A 23139-nucleotide genomic window follows, 5' to 3' on the forward strand; every position below is an offset into this window, starting at 1 on the left:
AACATATCCAAGGTTATAGCCCCAACATATGGGCAAAGAATCTTTCATCTTTCTTATACTTTATGACTTTGGAGTGTTTTACCCATCCTTCTATATATTCAGCTAAGGAGGCTCCATAGTCTTAATTGCCAAATGAATTTTGAGAGTGCTTTGTCATCTCGTGTTTGCCTAGTTGCTTCGCTATGCTTAAACGAAGAACACTCAGCAGGGGCGGCTGATGTCATTCTTGGTGAAGAGGGTGTAAATGAAAGGAAGAAGCAAGGAACAGGAAAAATGAGGAAGTGACAAAGTGAATACACAGATTCTTAAGTGAATAGGTGAGAGGAAGTGTTAAGAAGTCTCTCTCCTGGTTTAGTGTTGACCTTCTTGTTCTCATTAAAGTCACTCAGCGATAAACACACATATCCGTAATGATAAAAGACTTCTGCTCAGCCTTGTCTTTTAGAGATGTCAATGTGATATATGCATCCTCCTATGAGAGTGAAAGACGCTCAGTATATCATTCAGGTTAGATCTGAAGTGAACAAAATCAGTCACATGCTCAAATTTATTACATAGATTCACAGTTTTATGGTTCTTCCTAGCAATAAATCTGGATACTGATATCATAAATCTTTGCTTAAAAGTGATTTTTTTTTCTTTAAAATCAAAGCACGTTAATTTAGCGTAATTCTCTTGGTCTGGATTGTACATATTCATGGATGTTGACTAATTAAATATTTATAAGAATTGTGTTGATTTTCAATATGACAATTATTTACCATTTAATCTAATTCCTTTTATATCTGAGTAACTAAATTGTCAAATAAAAACAGGCATATTGCCCAAATCAAACTTATGACTGAGTACAGAGAAACGGGACACCAGTTCTATTGATCAATGGAGGCTTCTACCTACAGTGCCTTGCAAAAGTATTCGGGTCCCTTGAATTTTTTAACCTTTTCCTACATTTCAGGCTTCAAACATAAAGATAAAACATTTACATTTTATGGTGAAGAATCAACAACAAGTGGGACACAATTGTGAAAGTGAACGATATTGATTGCATATTTTAAATTTTTGTAAAAAATAAAAAACTGAAAAGTGGGACGTGCAGTATTATTTGGCCCCTTTACTTTGAGTGCAGTAAACTCACTCCAGGAGTTCATTGAGGATCTCTGAATGATCCAGTGCTGCCCTAAATAACTGATGATGATAAATATAAGTCACCTGTGTGTAATCAAGTCTCCGTATAAAGGCACCTGCTCTGTGATAGTCTCAGTGTTCTGTTTAAAGCACAAAGAGCATCATGAAGACCAAGGAACACAACAGGCAGGTCCGTGATGCTGTTGTAGAGAAGTTTAAAGCCAGATTTGGTTACAAAAAGATTTCCAAAACTTTAAACATCCCAAGAAGCACTGTGCAAGCGATCAAATTAAAATGGAAGGAGTATCATACCACTGCAAATCTACCAAAACCCGGCCGTCCCTCAGAAATGCAACCAAGAGGCCCATAATCACTCTGGATGAACTGCAGAGATCTACAGCTGAGGTGGGAGAGTCCGTCCATAGGACAACAATCAGTCGTACACTGCACAAATCTGACCTTTATGGAAGAGTGGCAAGAAGAAAGCCATTTTTCAAAGATATCCATAAAAAGTTTCATTTAAAGTTTGCCACAAGCCGCCTGGGAGACACACCAAACATGTGGAAGAAGGTGCTCTGGTCAGATGAAACCAAAATCGAACTTTTTGGGCACAATGCCAAACGATATGTTTGGCGTAAAAGTAACACAGCTCCTCACCCTGAATATACCATCCCCACTGTCAAGCATGGTGGTGGCAGCATCATGGTTTGGGCCTGGTTTTCTTCAACAGGGACAGGGAAGATGGTTAAAATTGATGGGAAGATGGATGGAGCTAAATACATTACCATTCTTGAAGAAAACCTGTTGGAGTCTACAAAAGACCTGAGACTGGGACGGAGTTTTGTCTTTCAACAAGACAATGATCCAAAACATAAAGCAAAATCTACAATGGAATGGTACACAAATAAACGTATCCAGGTGTTAGATGGCCAAGTCAAAGTCCAGACCTGAATCCAATTGAGAATCTGTGGCAAGAGCTGAAAACTGCTGTTCACAAACGATCTCCATCCAACCTCACTCAGCTCCAGCTGTTTGCAAAGGAAGAAAGGGCAAGAATTTCAATCTCTCGATGTGCAAAACGGATAGACACATACCCCAAGTGACTTACAGCTGTAATCGCAGCAAAAGATGGCGCTACAAAGTATTAGCGTAAAGGGGCTGAATAATATTGCACGCCCCACTTTTCAGTTTTTTATTTTTTACAAAATTTAAAATGAGCAATAAATATCGTTCACCTTTACAATTGTTTCCCACTTGTTGTTGATTCTTTACTATAAAATGTAAAATTTTTATCTTTATGTTTGAAGCCTGAAATGTGGGAAAAGGTTGAAAAATTCAAGGGGGCCGAATACTTTCGCAAGGCACTGTACATAACTGAGTATGGTAGGATTGGAAATGCTGTTCAATATTGAATAGATAAAGGAAAATAGACCTCTTGATTGGGGAGATGATTGCCATATATGTTCATATTTTTTTATTAGTTTCTTATCACTTGGATGATGCAATCATATACATGAAAATAGGACTATTACTTATGGTGTGGCCGACCATTTTCTGAAATATGATCCAATATGCATTAGAGAGTGTGTATGAAGACTTCCTAATCACAGTGTTGGGGAAAGTAAGAGCAGATTAAACCTTTAAAATTCCAGATTGAGATGGAGTATACCAAATTCAAAGTCAGCCACATTGTAAATAAGGCACAGCGAGAGATATTACTTTAAAGGGAGTCTGTCAGTAGGACCAACCCCACTAAGCAATCTATGTGGGCATGTAGGTCACTGAAAGTTGAATACAATGATATCGGGATATCTGCAATATGATGTCTTATTGCAGAGAAATCCATGTTTTCTTATGTGTAAATGAGCTTTTAAGATCTATGAGTAGGACACATATCTACATGAGAATCCACCTCCAGAACGTATTTTAAATAAAAGGGGTAGTTACCAATGTGATCATTTGCTGTCATAATCACACACACTTCTGCAGGCAAATCAGAGCTAACACAGTACAGCAGATTTAATACAGTATAGCAGAGCTAACACAGTACAGCAGATTTAATACAGTATAGCAGAGCTAACACAATACAGCAGATTTAATACAGTATAGCAGAGCTAACACAATACAGCAAAAGTGGGCTTTGTCTCATAACAAACATGTACAGCAGAACTTTTCCTTTCATAGTGCTGGCAGGTCTGAAGCAGAGCTGTGCCTGATTAAAACTAGCACAATACAGAAGAGTTACACCTTGTCTCATTGCAAACATATGTGTGGTGAGGCCAGCTGTACTGTATTAGCTATTCTGTACTGTGTTAGCTCTGCTGTACTGTATTAACTCTGTTGTTCTTTGTCAGCTCTGTTGTTCTTTCTCAACTCTGTTGTTCTTTGTCAGCTCTGTTGTTCTTTGTCAGCTCTGTTGTTCTTTGTCAGCTCTGTTGTTCTTTGTCAGCTCTGTTGTACAGTATCAGCTCTATTGTACTGTGTTATCTCTGCTGTACTGTGTTAGCTCTGCTGTACTTTGTTAGCTCTCATCTCACTGCAGAATTGTGTGTCATTACATTTTTCATACTGGTATTGCCAGTGGTCAAGTCTAAGGTCATTGATTGACTGTTTGGTTTGTGAAAGTTGTTGGGTATACATTTTTGTTTGAGAGCTATTGCTATTCTTGCTCATTCCTTTGGGCCAATGAGGTAGTAAAGTATTAAATGATTAAGGTGCATTTCGGAGAATTAGCATTAGACTTAAGAATATTAAAAGGCACATAGAAAAAAAACCCGCTATTGCATTTGTAGTATTCCCAACTTTCTATGAAACTGACCATAATATGTAATTGTGAAAGAAAGTTAGATTGAAAAGTTTTGTTTGGAATAGTCAAGTCTTTATTTCCTCCCCCTAAAAGTAGAGTACAGAAGTCTTCCATTTGCAGACCGTTTTTGTGTTCTCTTTCTGACCAATTAGGCTGCCTGTGGAGCTAAATTGCTCCCTCACCCCACAAGCCAGCTTATATGTTAATGGCACTACTTATACATTATATAGAGCTTTTATTAGAATTCAACAGAAAGGCCTCATTCAAAACTTTATTTTATTTTTTGATTGCAAGAAAAAAATAGACTGTTTGCTGGATCCAATTTTTAAATATTTTAAGAAAAGGGGTCTATTTTTTTTCACAGGCCCATGAATTTAAATGGACACATTTGATCAATCACCGAGCCAAAACCAATGTCTTGAAATCTTTTGCCCTGATTCATTAACCCCTTCACGACGTTTGACGTAGTGTATGTAGTTGTGTCTCTGCCTTTGATGCAGGCTCGCACTCCAAGCCCACATCATTCCCTGCATATGACGACTAATTTAATCAGCAATCATGTGAATCTAACAACCACGATCGCAGCTTCTGGTAAATACAATAAAGAGTAAAAAAGGTGTTAAAAATATAGAAAAAAAAAAAGCAAAAGATCAAATTCCTTCTTTTACCTCATTAAAAATAAAACAATGAAAAAAAAATACACATATTTGGTATTGTCCTGTTCAAAAATGTCCGATCTATCAAAATATAAAATAAATTAATTTGATCAGTAAAAGACGTAATGAAAAAAACCAAAAACTCCAGAATTACTTTTTTTTGGTCACTACAGCATTGCAATACAATGCAATTAGAGGCGATAAAAACATCGCATCCACCCTTAGGGTACGCTCACATGAGCGTGAAAGAAAACCGGACGAGTGCAATGCGAGAAATTCTCGCATTGAACTCTGACCAATGTTAGGCAATGAGGTTGAGCTGTTGGTCAGCTTTTCTCGCATCCAGATTCTGGATGCAAGAAAAGCGGCAGCATGCTGCGTTTTGCTGCTACCGCCGTATCTCTCGCACCCATTCAAGTGAATGGATGCGAAAGATACATCGGACTGCACTCGGATGTTATCCCAGTGCAGTGCGATCTACGCACAGGCTGACAGTGGAGGAGATGGGAGGATTAACCCCTCCCTCTCCTCCGCAGCGCCTGCACTCAGCTTCACAGCTGTGACCCGATCGCAAGATCGGGTTACAGTCGAATGACACCCGGCTCACGCTCGCAGCAGAGCCTGAGCCAGGGGACATTAGCATATCGCATCCGATGCTCTCGCATCGGATGCCATACGCTCGTGTGAGTCCAGCCTTAAAATGATATCAGTACAAAATGTCAGCTCAGGGTGCAAAAAACAAGCCCTCACATAGCCCCAGATTATGAAAAGTGAAAACTTTAAAGGGTGCTTTACACACTGCGACATTGCTAGCGATCTCGTTAGCGATGTAACACGCCAGATCGCACATACGATTTGCCGAGACCGCACATGTGACCGGCGCTAAAAAAAAAAAAAAAGACCTATGTGCGATCTCAGCAAATCTTATCTGCGATCTGTCGTGTTACATCGGTATCGAGATCGCTAGCGATGTCGCAGCGTATAAAGCACCCATGTAAAATGGAGACGTAAGCTTAATTTTTTTTATTTACAAATTTCCTAATCTTTTCATCACTTAAATTATAACAAATCTTTACATATTTGGCAGCTACGTACTCGTACTGACCTGGAGAATCATACTACCCTATATTTTAACATATAGTGAATGGAGTAAATAAAACCCCCAAAAAACAATTGTTGAATTACACTTTTTTGCAATTTCAATGCACTTTGAATTTTGTTTCCTGTTTTCCAGTACACTATGTGGTAAAATGATTGGTGTCATTCAAAAGCACAACTCAGCCCACAAAAAAATAAGTCCTCATATGGCTATATTGATGAAAAAAAAAAACGTTATTACTTTTGGAGAGAAGAAAACGAAAAAACAGAACATTGGTGTACATGTCTGGCTTTACTGATGAATTTGTTGGGTGTGTTGGCTTTGCCTCCTCCTGCCACATCTCTAAGTTGTTCAAAAATTTAGTGACATTTCAAGAAGTTCTACACCAGAATTCTGGCATAAACTTGATGAATCGGGGTCTTGGTTTGAAAAAAACACTGACATGAAAACCCCCCACAGACTGTAATGAGTTACATGTTCTATCTTGAAAAGCACAGATATGGATAAGTCTGAATAGGCCTTAAGCGGGCTTTACACACTGCGACATCGCTAGTAATGTCGCAAGCGATAGCACTCGCCCATGTCGGTGGCGCGTCATGGAGTGATCGCTGCCGTAGCGAACAATATCGCTACGGCAGCTTCACACGCTATTACCTGTTTACCGACGTCGCTGTGGCTGCCAAACAATCTCTCCTTTAAGGGGGAGGTTCGTTCGGCGTCACAGCGGCGTCACTAAGTGGCCGCCCAATAGAAGTGGAGGGGCGGAGATGAGCGGCCGGAACATCCCGCCCACCTCCTTCCTTCGTCATTGCCGGCGACCGCAGGTACAATGTTGTTCCTCGTTCCTGCGGTGTCACACATAGCGATTTGTGCTGCCGCAGGAACGACGAACAACCTACATCCAAAAGCAGCAACGATATTTGGGAAAAGAACGACGTGTCAACGATCAACGATTAGGTGAGTATTTTGCATCGTTAGCGGTCGCTTGTACGTTTCACACGCATCGACGTCGCTAACAAGGCCAGATGTGAGTCACGAATTCCGTGACCCCAACAACATCTCGTTAGCGATGTCGTTGCGTGTAAAGCGCCTTTAGACAAATGAATCATTTCTATCTATATGAGCTGGATGTGTAAATTAGTTTTTTTGCTTCATTAATAGTCCTGAATGATCTGTCACCTCGTGTAAGCCGCCAGTTAACGCCACATTGATGATTAATTACTAAATGACACATTTCCCACTTTTGAAGATGTCATCTGATAAACAGATGCTTTGTCTTGAACTTTTAAGCAAACAGTTTCTTAGGGAGATGTCTTTCTTTATCTGCTCTCATGACTGTCATATTTGGAACAATGGATTTGTAGGTTGCTGTGAAAAGTGTCATTATCCCAGCAAGAAAACCGAGCTGACAAATGCAATCTCACACTCATGATGAAAGATGACTGTGTGTAAGATGAATCAGATCCTTGGCTCACAGTAATATATTCCCCAAATAAGTACCTTCATCTGTTACATCTATTACATCTTACTCAGGATTGTAATTATAAGCTAATTTATAATAATGTCACATGGACGGGCCGATGATAGATTTGTATTGTACTTCTTCAGAGGGTTCTGCATGAAAGAGATCGTTTAGGAAACAGACCTCCATATTTCTACTAGCATCACACAGAAAGGATGAAGATGAATACTCCTAAATCTTGGAATCATGCATTGTTTTATGTTGGTGAAATGTATGAATGGAAGAAATAATTAATAATATGCATTAATATGTGAATTACCATTGTAAGCCCCCTTATGGTTTTAAATAGTCTTTTAAAAATGATTTGTTGATGACTATTTAAAAATGTTACAAGTTGGTTATCAGTCAATTGATTAATTGTTACTAGTGATGGGCAGCACCAGACTGTAAAACTCCGGATCAGCGCGGTTTCAAAGTTGCCCAGATGCCAGGCTCGGACTCGGGATTCCAGGTGTTTGATCAGGATCCGGCACTCAAGAAATTACAAAAAAAATTGAGAAATAAAGAAAATAAGAATGAAGCAAGCACTTCATACTTACTGAGGCTCCGCTGCAGCTGTACACTGCTCCTGCAGCTTCCCTGGGCCACTCATCATTGCTCATCCATATGCACTACTTTCTCCACCCACCAGTTGTCCAGGCATCTGTAATTGGTTGCAGTCAGAAGTGCCCCCACCCTGTGTGACAGTGTCTGCCTGCAACCAATCACAGGCACTGTCTGCAGGTCAGTATCATGGTGTAAAAATAAATAAAACAATTGGCGTGGGGTCCTTCTGTGGCGCCCCTGAGTATATCAGGGTGCCACAGGGTACTGCAATCCTTACCCAGGGTGCAGGGCCTACCCCCATGGTTCCAGGTTCCTAAGAAACCGGTGTCATTACCATCAGCACAAATCCCAATCACACCTCACATCATGACCTGTCAGACACACCAGTGGGCTGGTTAAACTTGAATAGGGCCACCCACCTAGGGGTCAGGCAGACTGGTGAGAGGGAGGAAGTAGGGAGAGTAGTGAGAGCCCTCAAGGAGTGAGGAGTGGAGTAGTAGCTCCTGGGGAGCTAGACCGAAGTTGGGTCACAGACGGTGGTCCGGGACCAGAGGAGTCAGGAACAGATGGCAGAGACATTGGAAAAGGGTGCGACGGACATAGTCTATGAGGACTGTCGACATCAGAGACCCAAGGGAACTGACCGCAACAGGGTACAGGACCCTAGGTCAGGAGCCAATTCAACGTCCTGATAATTAACCTGGGAGGGAGAGTATCTTTATGAACTTCCCTAAGAGCTCAGAGATTGAAGGCGACAGCACACTGTGGGGGATAGGGCTTTCCAGTAAAGTGGCCCACTAAAATCCCAAGTGCCAGCCATCAAGAGCACAGCTACACTAAATATAGTAAGCGGGGCCCTAACAGCTTCAAGCCAAGGGGCCACAACAGTGAACTAAATTGTGCACGGAGGCGGCTCCGGATTACCAAGTGACACCGGTGGGAGCGGTCACCTGGACGGGCTCCCCGTAGTGACCATGATGCACAGAGACTTTAGTTTATCTTCAGTGTGAGTGTCTGCTTTATAATCCTCATCCAGCACCATGACTACCCACAGTGAGTACCCTGGTTCCCTTGGTACCCTGCGCTCCCAAATATCCCACCAAAACCCCAGAAGCTTGGGCCTTCCCTACCTGAGGAGGGACTGACACCTTGCTGCTCCACACCATCTTCCCCGGTACTCCTTCCAGCAGCGGCGATACTCTCATTACCGCAACCCGCAGGTGGCGTCACAAACTTCTCCCCTGTAAATAATCCCCTTTCAAGGATCGGAGTGTCTGCCGAGCCCGGGTCCGGACCCCTTGAGCCACGACCATCTCGGATCTGAGCACCCCGGTTTGCGCCGGGGCAGCACACCCCCATATTATGATGCCCAGTACAGATAAAGTCCATGACTACAGGCTGCAGCCCCCAGCCCTGCGGCTCATCTTGTCTATGCCTTGGTTATTGGGACCCCACTAGGCAATAAATAGCAACCTGCAACCTGCTGAAATTGTTGCATTTATTAGATTTGACAAGCTCAGTGTTTTACCCAGCTCTTCCCGATTGCCCTAGTGCGGTGGCAATTGGGGTAATGAGCGGTTAATAATAGCGCACAACTGTCATCAATTTTATGCCCTATGATGGGGGTACTGACTCAGCATGCTTGTTAAGGTAGCAACAGGAACACTTTTCATTTAAAGATTTAGCATGTTTATTACGCTTTCCTAAACTGCTCCAGCAGCACAGAAACAAAACAGCCTTTTTCAGCATAAAGTCCCAAACAGAACACTAAACGTCCATACAGGTCTATTTGAAGGGTTTGCCTGCACAGGATCTCTCACCAGGTTCCCACAGAAGTTCCTATCTCCTTACACACACTCTGTCAGTCTAGAACACCTCTCACACAGGCTGCTCTAGACACACTCTGCCATGTGCCAAACAACAGTCTCCATTTTACCAACTTGAGTCACACCCATGGGTGGAGGTATGTGGATAGCCAGACCCACCCATCTCTCCAGCTTTCTGTAAGACCTGTCCCAGGAATGCCCTAATAAGCCTTGTGGCACTACAAGTGCTAGAGCAAATATACAGGCTTACACCACCTTCATGATACATACCCTCCGCCATGTTACATATCTCCCCCTCTGCTTAAAGCCGTGGGGCTTGACACTTTCCTTTATCAAACCAGGAAGACTTTCCTGGCAACTTTGAGCTTCCATTCCTGAGACAGTCTGTCACTGTCAGTAGACCCTCTCTGATAAGCGATGCTCTCTCTGACTTCACACCTATTGGGTTAGCACCTTAGTCAGACCTCCGCCACCGTAACCATCTCCTACAGTTAAAGTGGCTTTACACACTGCAACATCGCAAACGATATCGCTGTAACGTCACCGGTTTTGTGACGTTATAGCGACCTCCCCAGCGACATTGCAGTGTGTGAAACACATCAGCGACCTGGCCCCTGCTGTGAAGTTGCTGATCGCTACAAATCGTTCAGGACCATTCTTTGGTCCTTTGTTTCCTGCTGTGCAGCAAAGTCTCAGTGTGTAAAGGGGACTTTACAGCGACTTCGTTAGCGACTTCCCTTTCAAAAAGCTGCTTTACAACGTCCCCAATGACTAGCTAGGTCGTTCTGCAGGTCCGGATCGCTGTTGCGTCGTTGGCCAGGTCTGCGTGTTTGACAGCTCACCAGAGACTTTGTAGCGATCCCGGCCAGGTTGGGATCGCTGGTGGGATCGCTAGAAAGTCTCAGTATGTAAAGGAGCCTTTAGTCTGTCAGTGAGATTCCATTACACTTGAACTACTGTCTGGTTTAACTGTGAGCCATTTAGTACACTATAGGTGCTATTGTAAGAGTCCCTCAGTATGGAGCTGACAGAAGATCTGTCATTTTCAGATCCTCTGTATCCTCTTCTTAAAGATATACTTTAGCCTCTTCTTCCAGGGCGTCTTCGGTCAGTCCCTCTATCCTTTTTGTCGGAATCTGTTTCAGAGGATGTGGACCCTCTTTAACCTTTCCTATTTTCACTGTAGGACCTACTGCCCCTGACATAAAAGGAAATAGGTTTATCAGGTAGATCCCTCTGCCTGTACTAGGCCTGCTGCCACTGCTGTTCCTCTCACACCGCTCTGCACCACTCCAGGAGTCTTCGTCGACCCTCCGATCCACAGCAAACAGCAATGATCCTCCCCCGTGTGCTTCCTGGATCATTGCCCACAGACTAGCACCATATGTGATGGGGGTACTCACTCAGCATGCTTCTTACGGTAGCAACAGGAACACTTTTCTTTTAAAGGTTCATCAGGTTTATTACTCCTTCATAAACCACTCCAGCAGCACAGAAAAAAACAGTCGTTTTCAGCATAAATTCCAAAACAGAACACAAAACGTCCATTCAAGTCTCTTTGCAGGGTTTGCCTGCACAGCATCTCTCCCACCAGGATCCCACAAGAGCAGTTCCACTCTCCTGACACAGACTCTGTCAGTCTAGAGCCCCTCTCACACAGGCTGCTCTAGACACACTCTGCCATGTGCCAAACAACAGTCTTCATTTTACCAACTTGAGATACACATATGTGCGGAGGTATGTGGATAGCCATACCCGCTCATCTATCCAGCTACCCGTAAGTCCTGTCCCAGCAATGCTTTAATAAGCCTTGTGGCACTATAAGTGTTAGAGCCAACATCAAGGCTTACACCACCTTCATGGTATACACCCTCCACCATGTTACAATCCATAAATCTGAGAGTCATGTCACACAAAATTGTTACTAAACTTGATTCTATTAAAAGGAAAAAGAGCACATAGGGTCTTATCATAAATCACACAGTGGGTAAAGAATCGTCAGATACTCACCCCTATGGTTGTGTGAAACACAACCAACAGACAAGCATAAAGCTGGTGTCACACTAAGCGACAGCGACAACGACGTCGCTGTTACGTCACCATTTTCGGTGACGTAACAGCGACCTTGTAAGTCGCTGTTATGATCGCTGCTTAGCTGTCAAACACAGCAGAAGCAGCGATCATAACGTCGCTGTGCTACATGTGCAGAGAGCAGGGAGCCGCGCTTAGCGCTGGCTCCTTGCTCTCCTAGGTACAGTACACATCGGGTTAATTAACCCGATGTGTGCTGCAGCTACATGTCACAGTGCAGAGAGCAGGGAGCCACGCGCACTGCTTAGCGCTGGCTCCTTGCTCTCCTTGCTACAGTATACATCGGGTTAATTACCCGATGTGTACTGCAGCCACATGTGCACAGTGCAGGAGCCGGCGTCTGGCAGCAAGAGCGGAGGCCGGTAACGAAGGTAAATATCGGGTAACCAGGGAAAGGTCTTCCCTTGGTTACCCGATGTTTACGCTGGTTACAGCTTACCGCAGCTGCCAGACGCCGGCTCCTGCTCCCTCTGCTCGCTTCATTTCGTCGCTCTCTCGCTGTCACACACAGCGATGTGTGTGTCACAGCGGGAGAGTGACGACCAAAAAATGAAGCTGGACATTCAGCAACGACCGGCGACCTCACAGCAGGGGCCAGGTCGTTGCTGGATGTCACACACAGCGACAGCGATGGGACGTCGCTGCAACGTCACAGAAAATGGTGACGTAGCAGCGACGTCGTTGTCGTCGTCGTTATGTGTGACACCAGCTTAAGACTAGCAGCTGCGGCCACTGATAAGGATCCAGTCCAAAGAAAAAACTAGAGTAGCATTAGGAGATCCGCATTCACCAGTAACAAGGTCCAGACTCCGGTAACAGAATAATATCTTTATTCTTCCACTCACTAGTGTGGTAACTGGAAGAATAAAGATATAACACTGTGTGCAAAATTATTAGGTAAATGAGTATTTTGATCACATGATAATTTGTATACATGTTGTCCTACTCTAAGCTGTATAGGCTTGAGCACCAACTACCAATTAAGTAAATCAGGTGTTGTGCATCTCTGTAATGAGGATGGGTGTGGTGTAATGACATCAAAACCCTATATAAGGTGTGCTTAATTATTAGGCAACTTCCTTTCCCTTGGCAAAATGGGTCAGAAGAAAGCTTTGACATGCTCTGAAAAGTCCAAAATTGTGAGATGTCTTGCAGAGGGATACAGAAGTCTTGAAATTGCCAAACGTTTGAAGCGTGATCACCAAACAATCAAGCATTTCATGGCAAATAGTCAACAGGGTCGCAAGAAGCGTGTTGGGCAAAAAGGCGCGAAATAACTGCCCATAAATTGAGGAAAATCAAGCGTGAAGCTGCCAAAATGCCATTTGCCACCAGTTTGGCCTTATTTCAGAGCTGCACCATTACTTGAGTATCAAAAAGCACAAGGTGTGCCATACTCGGGGACATAGCCAAGCTAAGGAAGGGTAAAAGACGACCACCTTTGAACAAGAAACATAAGACAAAACATCAAGACTGGGCCAAGAAATATCTTAAGATTGATTTTTCAAAGGTTTTATGGACTGAAGAAATGAGAGTGACTCTTGATAGGCCAGATGGATGGGCCAGAGGCTGGATCACTAAAGGGCAGAGAGCTCCAGTTTACTCAGGCGCCAGCAAGTTGGAGGTGGGGTACTGGTATGGGCTGTTATCATCAAAGATGAACTTGTGGGACCTTTTCGGGTTGAGGATGGAGGGAAGCTCAACTCCCAGACCTACTGCCAGTTTCTGGAAGACAACTTCTTCAAGCACTGGTACAGAGAGAGAGGGGAGCCAGCATGATCTGAAAATGGCATGCATCATATAAAAAGTGCAAATTCACAGATTTATTCCAACTGTACTGTAATATAAATGAGATTTTTAGCAAATAATTGATCAATTGTTTGAGCCACCCCTGCCAACGTCACGGCAAATCTCAATAGGGGGGTCCTACTCTATATTCTGTATTTCATGTGCCATGCGGCATCTCATTTTTTTTATTATAGTACAGTTGGAATAAATCCGTGAATTTTCACTTTTTATATGATGCATGCCAATTTCAGATCGTGCTGGCTCCTTTTTTTCTCTTTTTTTTCTCTTTTTTTTCTTTTTTTCTAAGCACTGGTACAGGAAGAAGTCGGTATTTTCATGCAGGATAATGCTCCATCACATGCATCCAACAACTCCACAGCATGGGTGGCCAGTAAAGGTCTAAAAGATGAAAAAATAATGACATGGCCTCCTTGTTCACTTGATCTGAACCTCATAGAGAACCTGTGGTCCTTCATAAAATGTAAGATCTACAGGGAGGGAAAACAGTAACCCTTTCAGAACAGTGTCTGGGAGACTGTGGTGGCTGCTGCACGCAATGTTGATCATAAATAGATCAAGCAACTGACAGAATCTATGGATGGTAGACTGTTAGGTGTCATCATAAAGAAAGGTGGCTATATTGGTCACTCATTTTTTGGGGGTTTTGTTTGTGCATGTTACAAAAGTTTATTTCTAAATTTGTGCAGTTATATTGGTTTACCTGGTGAAAATAAACAAGTGAGAATGGAATAGATTTGGTTTTTATTATGTTTCCTAATAATTCTGCACAGTAATAGTTACCTGCAAAAACAGATATCCTCCTAAGATAGCCAAATCTCAAAAAAACCCACTCCAACTTCCAAAAATATTAAGTTTGATATTTATGAGTCTTTTGGGTTGATTGAGAACATAGTTGTTGATCAATAATAAAAAGAATCCTCTCAAATACAACCTGACTAATAATTCTGCACACAGTGTATTCTTTTACCGGAGTCTGGACCTTCTTAGGCGGGCTTTGCACACTACAACATCGCAGGTGTGATGTCGGTGGGGTCAAATCGAAAGTGACGCACATCCGGCGTTGCAGTGGATATCATAGTGTGCAAATCCTTTTTGATATGATTAACGAGCGCAAAAGCGTCGTTATCATATCGTCGGTGTAGGGTCCGACATTTCCATAATGCCGGTGCAGCGACAGGTACGATGTTGTTCATCATTCCTGCGGCAGCACACATCACTGTGTGTGAAGCCGCAGGAGCGAGGAACATCTCCTACCTGCGTCCCGGCTGCAATGCGGAAGGAAGGAGGTGGGCGGGATGTTTACATCCTGCTCATCTCCGCCCCTCTGCTACAATTGGCCGCCTGCCATGTGACGTCGCTGTGACGCCGCACGACCCGCCCCCTTAGGAAGGAGGCGGGTCGCCGGCCAGAGGGACGTCGCAGGACAGGTAAGTGCATGTGAAGCTGCCATAGCGATAATGTTCGCTACGCCAGCAATCACAAGATATCGCTGCTGTGACGGGGGCGGGGACTATCGCGCTCGACATCGCAGCATCAGCTTGTGATGTCGCAGCGTGCAAGTTACCCCTTACTGGCGATCGCCATTTGATTTTTTGAGAGCAAAACTAGTTGGAATCATTACTGGACACCATGTCACGTTTGGAGATCGCCTGAGGTGTCTAAACAGTAGAGCTCCCCCACTAGTGACCCCATTTTGGAAACTAGAACCCTCGAGGAATTTATCTCAATGTTTGGGGAGAACTTGAACCCCCGGGGGCTTCACAGAAGTTTATAAAGTTGATACATGAAAACAAAAAAATCCATTTTTATCATTAAATTGTTGCTTCAACCAGATAACTTTTTTCACAAGGGTATCAGGAAAAAATGCACCATAAAATGTATTTTGCAATTTTTCCTGAGTTTGCTGATACCTCATATGTGGTGAAAGTCAACTGCTTTGGTGCATGGCAGGGCTCGGAAGGGAAGGAGCACCATCTGAATTTTTGAAAACAAAATTACATGCAATCATTAGCAAATGCCATGTCACGTTTGGAAACCCCCTGAGATACCTAAACAGTGGAACTCCCCCACAACAGCATTAAACCCCCCACAAGCAACCCCATTTTATAAACTGTAACTCTCAATGATTTCATCCAGGGGTGCAGTGAGCATATTGACACTACAGGTGTGTGACAAAATGTTATACTATTGGACAGTGAATAAAAAATAATTACATTTTTACCACTAGAATGTTGTTTTAACCCCAGTTTTCCAATTTTCACAAGGGGACTAGTGGCCCAAATGGTGTTCCAGAATTTCTCCTCATTGTAAAGGCCCCGTCACACTAAGCAACATCGCTAGCAACATCGCTGCTAACGAACAACTTTTGTGACGTTGCTAGCGATGTTGCTGTGTGTGACATCCAGCAACAACCTGGCCCCTGCTGTGAGGTCGTTGGTTGTTGCTGAATGTCCTGGGCCATTTTTTAGTTGTTGCTGTCCCGCTGTGAAGCACACATCGCTGTGTGTGACAGCGAGACAGCAACAACTAAATGTGCAGGCAGCAGGAGCCGGCTTCTGCGGAGGCTGGTAACCAATGTAAACATCGGGTAACCAAGAAGCCCTGTCCTTGGTTACCCGATATTTACCTTTGTTACCAGCCTCCGCCGCTCTCACTGTCAGTGCCGGCTCCTGCTCTGTGCACATGTAGCTGCAGGACACATTGGGTTAATTAACCCGATGTGTGCTGTAGCTAGGAGAGCAGGGAGCCAGCGCTAAGCAGTGTGCGCTGCTCCCTGCTCTGTGCACATTTAGCTGCAGCACACATCAGGTAATTAACCCGATGTGTGCTGTAACTAGGAGAGCAGGGAGCCAGCGCTCAGTGTGCGCTGCTCCCTGCTCTCTGCACGTGTAGCTGCGTGCGCTAGTAACCAAGGTAAATATCGGGTTGGTTACCCGATATTTACCTTAGTTACCAAGCGCAGCATCTTCCACGCGGCGCTGGGGGCTGGTCACTGGTTGCTGGTGAGCTCACTAGCAACTCGTGTAGCGACGCTCCAGCGATCCCTGCCAGGTCAGGTTGCTGGTGGGATCGCTGGAGCGTCGCAGTGTGACATCTCACCAGCAACCTCCTAGCAACTTACCAGCGATCCCTATCGTTGTTGGGATCGCTGGTAAGTTGCTTAGTGTGACTGGACCTTAACACTACCCTACATGTATGGTACTGTTTGGCTGCACCACAGGGCTCGGGAGATAAGGAGCACCATTTGATTTTTGGAGCACAGATTTTCCTAGAATAGTTTGCGGACTCCACTTGCAGATACTTTAAGTGCCAGAACAGAAATCCCCATCGAGTGATCAAATTTTGGAATTTACACCCCTCTGGGAATTCATCTATGGGTGTAGTGAGGATTTAGTCTTTGGAAAACACCCATGGTGTCAAACACAAGGAATGTTGCAGAATTAAAAATTGCAAATTAGTCCTTGTTGTGCCCAGTATATTGTAGTGACTGTACATTGTGTCCAGCTCGTGCTTATGTAAACCTGCACCCTGTAGATTTAAGGGAGCTCGCTTCATAACAACAATGCCAAACATGTGGACACTATTTGTGGTTTAGGCACATCGTGGGGCTAAGAGGACAAGGGGGTATTTGGATTTGGGAGCTCAGATTTTGCTGGATTTCTTTTTTCAAGGGGGGGAGCTATAGCGTTTTTTGAGAGCCTTTGTGCTACCTGTAACTTGGAAACCCCCTATATTTCTGTTAACAGATGACAGATCTTTGTTTTTGTGGGTTTAGTTGAATGCATTTTGATGGCGATTTAGGAACAGAACATTTTGGATCAGTTCACATTTATCTTGTGCTCTATGCTGAGCGCTTACATCGGGGTTTCCACCTATATCTCCGAATTAAGTGATTCTAGTGAAACCCATGAAAGATCCATTCATTAATTAGGCAGCAGAGTTACTCTAGACTCCATGTTGTATCTGTTCAGTAGTGTCTGTCTTTTGAAAGGTGAAAAACACTGTTGATGACCGCACTTTTGTGCATGCCTAAAAAGAGGCAGAAAAAGATGGACACCACTGGAGCACAGGCCAGACATGAAGTCAAAGTGTCTCCCTCATTACAGTGAATTTTCCATTTGGAATTTTATCTGAATCATGTTTTCAGAGATTTAGTGTGTGTGCCCACAATCCGCACATACCGCACTTCCTCTGGGGTGACGCAAGTGTTCTCCGCAGACTACTGTAGCTGCCTGTGCCCACAATCAGAGTTTGGGGTGCCGTGGAGTTTCACCCTGTTTTCCCAGCCGACATTCATGTCTACGCAGCATACCGTATTTTCCGGCATATAAGACTACTTTTTAACCCCTGAAAATCTTCTCAAAAATCGGGGTCTGGGTGCCTGTGAACTGCAAGAAACAGCTGGAGGCACCACAGGCATGGAGGAGAGGTGAGAATATATTTTATTGTGTGTAAAGCCATGTGACACCGGGTCTATAAGACGACTTCTGACTTTTGAGAAGATTTTCAGGGGTTAAAAAGTCGTCTTATATGATCTCACACACAATCAGATCTCACACACACACAAACATTGGATCACATACACAAACATTGGATCGCACGTACAATCAGATCACACACACACAATCAGATCGCACACATAATCAGATCGCAACACACAAACATCGACTCACACACACACATCGGATCGCACACATACTCACCACATCCAGCGACACTGATTTCTTCTCGCCGGCAGAATCCTAAGAGGCTTTGCAGTGGAGTGCAAGGAGCTGCCGCAACAGGACCTGCGGACACACGTAACTTCCTCCCATCATTCCCTGCGGCCGGAAGCGCTGGATGTGATGTGATGTAATGTGATGTGATGTGTGTGTGCGTGTGAGGTCTGCGATCTGCTTTGTGTGAGTGTGTGTGTGCGTGTGCAATCTGCGATCTGCTGTGTGTGAGTGTGTCAGTGATCTGCTGAGTATCAGCCAGAAGCAGGGGAGGACGGCGTGCAGCACCACCGGAGATCACAGGAGGACCTGGGAGCCTCGCAGATATCCGGGTCTGCTAATTATGAGTCTGTAGCACCCGTGCGGTACCAGGTGCCACAAATGTAACTAGTGGAAACCTAAACCCTGGAATATCTGTGCCGGCCAGTACATCAGCACCCTCAAGCCACATACACAACCCCAACACCAGACTGGCAGAAACACCTAAGCTGCACCAATCCATCAGCCCCAGCAGGACCCTGCAGCGGCAGCCCCAATAACCTGGCCGTACACCGCAAGTGGAGTTGTCGAGAACTCTTTTGTTTTATATTTTTATTTTCCCCTTTTTCTTTTATTTTTCACCTTTTTTTCTGAGGGACGGCACCCAAAGGGCTATGCTATGGCATCGGGCCGCGACCACGACTGTTCCCCACTGTGCACCGCATGCCCGGGACCGAGTACCCCACAGCCCCTGGGGCATCACATCTTCTTGGAAAACTGGCGTAGTTGCCAGGATTTTGACTATACCCGTAACCTCGGGTGACAAGCCTGCCTTACAAACTGAACTGTGCTTAAAAACTTTTGAATTGCCGCAATCTTGGACATTAAAAATAGCTGCGCCACAAGCTGCAAAGGGCGCAAAACCAAAGACCCTGCTCGAACCATGTAAAATGAAACCAATGCAGGGACACCGGAACCCTTCTGCAGAAAGTTTCCAGAAAGCAGAGCGACGACATGACTGCCCCAGGGGACAGAGCACCAGACCGTCCAGAAGTGGGGACTGCTGCCTGGCTAGAGGAAGAACTGGACCTACTCTGTATCCGGATGCGGGCCGTGATACCACCTACATCCCAAATCGCTGACCAGGCCATTCCACCGCCACTGTTCCCGGCCGATGTCTTGGTCGCACCACCTCCATTCCTGGCAGCGGAACCTGTGACAACCCTGGTCGCTGACCCGACGGTGCTACCAGCTTCTTTCCCGGCCAGATTGAACCCGGCCACATCCCCTTCTCCGTTTTGTCCTTGGCAGCTCCACTCGACCAAGTTGCACCACCTCCTGACTCGGCCACGGAGTCAGGGCTGCCACTAGGAATTTCAGGGACCCATACTGGCAGAAGTTCGGGGCCCCCTTGATGCTCCACCCCAGATCCGCCTCCACCCCAGCTTCACCTCCACCCCACAAATCTTCCACAGTCCCACTGCCACTCTTGGAAAAACTTCACTTCTGCATTACAACCTCACCAATCACACATTAACCCTTCACATTGAACACCGTATCACACACGCAGCTATCAGATTTTGTTTTGGCCAAAAGATTTTTTTAACCTGCCACCACAAGGTAGACTCTTTTGGCAGGGCCCTACTCTAACTTTTTTTTTCTTTTTAAATCTAACTTCTTTGGTATATATTTATTTTTGGTATATCTATTTTTTTTTCCTTTAAGGGAATGTGTCACATACAGTTTTTAAGGTAATTGAAACCAAATTGTGATAATACACACTTGTATATTTAGACCTAACAACCCCTTCAAAGGGAATCTGTCACCAGGTTTTTAACACCTAATCTGAGCGCAGCATAACATAGCGGAAGAGATCCTGATTCCAGAGATTGTCACTTATTGGGCTGCTTAGTATAGTTTTGATAACATCACTGGCTAATCAGCAGGAGATTATCATTACAGGGCTACTTGTCATGCTGCTGGTAGTCCAGCATATTCATCAGCTCTGTATAACTGCTAGATCTGCAGCAGAGAAAACATTGATTTTATCACAATGAAAGCAAACAACCCTGTAAGTGGCACATCGCTGGAATCAGGGTATCTGTTTCTACTTTATGCTGCTCTTGTACCGCCCCAGGGCTCGGCCGGCTGCCGAGCCGCTCGGATCCGTGCTCGTCGGTGGGTGGCTCGAGCTCCTCCCAGAACCGGGGATCACGTCGCTCTGAAGGGGTGCTGGTGCTACGTGGGGGGTGGTGTTCGGTGGGGAGGTTCACGGCCGGGGCCGCGGTTGTTTGGGGGTTAAGTTCGTGACGCCACCCACGGGTTGTAGTGAGTGAGTGGGCACCACCGCTGCCGTTGACTAGGCTCCCGGGCACGGTGTTGTGCAGCCTTTTGTTGATCCCCTCCGTGGGCAGGGGTTGGTGGCCCCAGGGGCCTGATTGGGTGAGAGGTGTGGGCGGGATGGTGCACTGCGGTGCGCTGCCCGAGGGCACTGTTGTACTCACTATTAGGAATACACTGGAGTCTCTGGTAAACCAAAAGGATGGTGGTCGGTGCCCGCAGCCAGCTGCGCTTTGCCCCTTACTCAGATTGGTGGTCTCCACTTTTCTCCTGGACCACTGTAGTAGAATGCTGACTTCATTCGCTTCAGCGATGGGAGTCCGCTCCCCGTCTAGTGGATGTCGGGGGAGCCGTTTGCCCGCAGACGCTGGCCCGTGGGACCTCTATGCCTGGGCGGTGGCTTTCTATCCCCCTCGTTGGGCTGTTGCCTTCAGTCGGGACCTGGGTGGGAAAGAACCTAAGGTCCAGACCCCAATCAGTGAATTCGACTCGGTCCAGTGGCTTCTGGGCCTCGTATTGGGTCTGAGTACCCCTCCTGGTGGTCCAGGTTCCGTTCGGTTCCCCGGTTCGGTACCGGCGGTCCCTGACGGTTCCACCGGTTGTCTTCCCGGCTCCAGAAGGCGGCCACCACCGTCTGCCTCCTGGCCACAGGGTATCCGGGCTCCTACCCAGATCCCTGACAGATGCTACTCCTCTCTACTCCACTTCACCTCCTCTACTCTTCACTTCCCTAACGGGTCTCTCTGTGTTTTCCCGCCTCAGGCTATTCAAACTCCTCGGTGGGCGTGGCCAACTGCCTGGCTCCGCCCTCGGTTGTGAACGTCAGGACCTGAGAGGGGTGACTCAGGGTTTTTAGGTTGGCTGCTGTTACCTTTTTTGGGGCTGGTGTTTGTGCAGGAGGCCTACCTGTCACTACCTGGCTAGTCCAGGGCGTCACACTCTCAGATGGAGGAGCAAAAACCTGCTGACAGATTCACTTTAAGGCTCTTTCAGCAGGTAGATAGAATCAAGATAGATAGATGGATATGTGGCACCCCTGAGGCTTCAGTCACCACAGGGTACTGCACCTCACTTAAGGTGCAGTACTCATCCTGGATCCAGAGGAGGTCGGTACCAGTTCCACAACACAAACTCATATACACAACCAGGTTGTCCTCCCCATTGCAGACCAGGCTAGGGTCGGGTCTTAAGGTAGTCACCAAACATAGGGGACAGCCACCCACTAGTGACAGGGAACTGGGGGAGGAGCTTACACAACAGTTAGAGTGTTCTCCATCAGGAGAGAACAGGAGTGGGACCGGTGCGGTTCAGGGTGCAGAGCCTTAGGGTGGAACAGACTTCATGTTGTATCACCAGAATCCGCAGGGGGATTGCATGTCACTCTGGCCATCACAAGATCCTGGAGCACAGTGCCACATAGGGTTCAGACTCGTGATTTCAATCAAGCCCCTCACCTACACATGGGACAGGAGCTAACACTACACGAACCGGGGTCCCCAAGCAGCATCAGAACACAGGGATCCATCTTTAAAGGCGCAAGAAGGAAGAGCCCATCAACCACCGTACCGGTTCTAACCTCCAACGGATCCAGGATCGGCTGGGGCCCATCACGGCTGGAACCACAGCAGCTGATTCAGCCTTTTGATTGCCGTCGCCCCGCGCTTCGGCGCCAACGGCCACTACTCTCCTCATCATCCTTCCCAGGGCCCCGCTCTACATGTGGGGAGCAGAACCATCCTTGCTGCAACACCATCTGCCCCGGAGTACAGAGACAGCGGCTAATCTCTGGCCACGTACCACAGGTGGCGTCACAAGACTATCATCCTCATCATTCCCCCACCATCATCCAAATTCCCCTTTATTGTACACTTCGGGGCCACGAAGCAGGGCAGGACCACCTGTGACATCCCACTGTCCACAGCAGGTGGTGGGGGATCACAACAAGTGGTGGGGGATCACAGCAGGTGGGGAGGGGATCACAGCAGGTGATGAGGGGATCACAGCAGGTGGTGGGGTATCACAGCAGGTGGTAGGGGGTCACAGCAGGTGGTGAGGCGATCACAGCAAGTGGGGGGATCACAGCAGGTGGTGGGGGATCACAGCAGGTGGTGGGGGGATCACAGTAGGTGGTGGGGATCACAGCAGGTGGGGAATCACAGCAGGTGGGGGATTACAGCAGGTGGGGGTATCACAGCAGGGTGGGGGATCACAGCAGGTGGGGGGGTCACAGCAGGTGGAGGATCACAGCAGGTGGGGGCTCACAGCAGGTGGGGATCACAGCAGGTGGAGGATCACAGCAGGTGGGGAATCACAGCAGGTGGGGGTCACAGCAGATGGAGGAAGGTTAGAGGGGGCAGCAGATAAGGGAGGGGGGCAGCAGACGAGGGAGGGGGCCAGTGGCTGATGGGGGAGAGCAGTGGCAGATGGAGAGGAGGCAGCAGATGGGTTCAGTGGCGGTGGATTGGGGGCAGTGACTGCTGCAGCTGGCGGCTGAAGGGTGTGGGCTGGGGCTGGGGCAATGGCGGCGGCAGAAAAGAGAGTGTCTATAACTTACCGATCGCTCCCCTCAGCTTCCACAGATGCCGGAGTGAAGCTGGGGGGAGCGGTCACTGGCCCCAGATCCAC

Source organism: Anomaloglossus baeobatrachus, chromosome 1 (genome assembly GCF_048569485.1).
Source record: "Anomaloglossus baeobatrachus isolate aAnoBae1 chromosome 1, aAnoBae1.hap1, whole genome shotgun sequence".
In the NCBI taxonomy this organism is placed as follows: Eukaryota; Metazoa; Chordata; class Amphibia; order Anura; family Aromobatidae; genus Anomaloglossus; species Anomaloglossus baeobatrachus.